General features: G+C 43.2%; 1 long non-coding RNA gene across 1 annotated transcript in view; it reads right to left on the bottom strand.

The window, feature by feature from the left end:
- The window catches only part of LOC119340644, a 4,112-nt gene extending 3,575 nt beyond the window's left edge, over positions 1-537 (bottom strand). Inside the window, exon 1 of the long non-coding RNA XR_005164640.1 lies at positions 502-537. This is a non-coding gene — a long non-coding RNA (uncharacterized LOC119340644). The remainder of the gene's footprint in view (positions 1-501) is intronic.
- Between the last annotated feature and the right edge of the window lie 2,020 nt (positions 538-2,557).

Genomic DNA, 2,557 nt, shown 5'->3' on the forward strand with positions numbered 1-2,557 from the left:
CTTAAAAAAACTAAATCAACCTATATAAGATACTTGCATGTTCATCGTACTCAAATTACACATAATTTAGAACAGCAAAAATAAGATTCATGATAGACTACATTAGTAACTATCTAGGATATACTAAATGCCTAAAAAAATGCACACAATTGAGTATGAGTACAAACAGCCTAATTCCTAAAAATAAAAAAAAGCTACAATTACAAACTTGCATACTCATTGTACAAAAAATGCACACATTAAACAAAAGCAAGAACACTAAAACTAGCCTACAATATACAATGTAATATATCAAAAAAGCTACAGATGCAGTAGTAAACTCATTGAATTTAAATCAGCCTTGATGATAAATATATATACATTCACACAATTAGGATAGACACAGCCCCAAAAAAAAACCTGCCTAATCTTTACTAAATGTTAACATATTACATCTCCCAAAAACCTAAACTTCCATAAATTACTCATTAAGCAAAAGTGTAAGAAAAAAATCATTGACACCATAGCAACGGCAGATCCTACAGCAACCAAAACACCCGACTGTGAAGACCTGCAAACACCATAAAAAAACATAGAGAAGCACCCAGGTGAGCAGATCTTGCAAAGTTAGGCGCATGAGGGGACTAAAGAGAAAAGGGCAAGATGAACTAAGGCAAAGGATGCAGCAGACAAGAATACCTGAAAAAAATAAGATGCCAGGAAATCCAATCCAACAGCAACCAAACCGCCCGATTGGAAACACCTGCAAGCACCAAAGATAACCATGGAGAAGCACCTAAGTTTGCAGATCTAACAAAGAAACAAGAAGCTCCAGCATATGAAGGAGCAGATTAAGCACAGGGAGAAGACCTAGCAACAAACCCCAAGAACCCTAGCTCGCGATAGGAAGAGGAAGAATAGAAGCCATGGACTGAAGAAGTAGGAGCAGATGATGAAGGAAATATGCCCTAGAGGCAATAATAAAGTTACTATTTATTTCCTTATATCATGATGAATGTTTATTATTCATGTTAGAATTGTATTAACCGGAAACATGATACATGTGTGAATACATAGACAAACTAAGTGTCACTAGTATGCCTCTACTTGACTAGCTCATTAATCAAAGATGGTTATGTTTCCTAACTATAGACATGAGTTGTCATTTGATTAACGGGATCACATCATTAGGAGAATGATGTGATTGACTTGACCCATTCTGTTAGTTTAGCACTTGATCGTTTAGTATGTTGCTATTGCTTTCTTCATGACTTATACATGTTCCTATGACTATGAGATTATGTAACTCCCGTTTACCGGAGGAACACTTTGTGTGCTACCAAACGTCACAACGTAACTGGGTGATTATAAAGGTGCTCTACAGGTGTCTCCGAAGGTACTTGTTGAGTTGACGCATTTCGAGATTAGGATTTTTCACTCCGATTGTCGGAGAGGTATCTCTGGGCCCTCTCGGTAATGCACATCAGTATAAGCCTTGCAAGCAATGTAGCTAATGAGTTAGTTACGGAATGATGCATTACGGAACGAGTAAAGAGACTTGCTGGTAACGAGATTGAACTAGGTATTGAGATACCGACGATCGAATCTCGGGCAAGTAACATACCGATGACAAAGGGAACAACGTATGTTGTTATGCGGTCTGACCGATAAAGATCTTCGTAAAATATGTGGGAACCAATATGAGCATCCAGGTTCCACTATTGGTTATTGATCGGAAACGTGTCTCGGTCATGTCTACATACTTCTCGAACCCGTAGGGTCCGCACGCTTAAGGTTTCGATGACAGTTATATTATGAGTTTATGAGTTTTGATGTACCGAAGGAGTTCGGGGCCCCGGATGAGATCGGGGACATGATGAGGAGTCTCGAAATGATCGAGACGTAAAGATTGATATATTGGACGACTATATTCGGAGTTCGGAAAGGTTCCGAGTGATTCGGGTATATTTGGGAGTACCGGAGAGTTACGGGAATTCGCCGCGGAGTATATGGGCCTTACTGGGCTTTAGGGGAAAGAGAGAGGAAAGGCTGGGCGCCCCCCAAGGCCTAGTCCGAATTGGACTAGGGGGAGGGGCTGCGCCCCCTCCTTCCTTCTCTTCTCTTCCCCCTTTCCTTGACTCCTACTCCTACTATTTGGAAGGGGGGGGATCCTACTCCCGATGGGAGTAGGACTCCTCCTTGGCGCGCCTCCTCCTGGCCGGCCACCCCCTCCCCCTTGATCCTTTATATATGAGGGCAGCGGGGCACATCTAGGCACAACAACAATTGATATCTTGGATCTCTTAGCCGTGTGCGGTACCCCCCCTCCACCATAGTCCACCTCGATAATCTCGTAGAGGTGCTTAGGCGAAGCCCTGCGACGGTAGAACATCAAGATCGTCACCGCGCCGTCGTGCTGGCGGAACTCAACCCCAACACCCTGCTGGATCGGAGTCCGGGGATCGTCATCGAGCTGAACGTGTGCTGAACTCGGAGGTGCCGTACGTTCGGTACTTGGATCGGTCGGATCGTGAAGACGTACGACTACATCAACCGCGTTGTTCTAACGCTTCCGCTA

This window comes from Triticum dicoccoides, chromosome 7B, assembly GCF_002162155.2.
Source record: "Triticum dicoccoides isolate Atlit2015 ecotype Zavitan chromosome 7B, WEW_v2.0, whole genome shotgun sequence".
In the NCBI taxonomy this organism is placed as follows: domain Eukaryota; kingdom Viridiplantae; phylum Streptophyta; class Magnoliopsida; order Poales; family Poaceae; genus Triticum; species Triticum dicoccoides.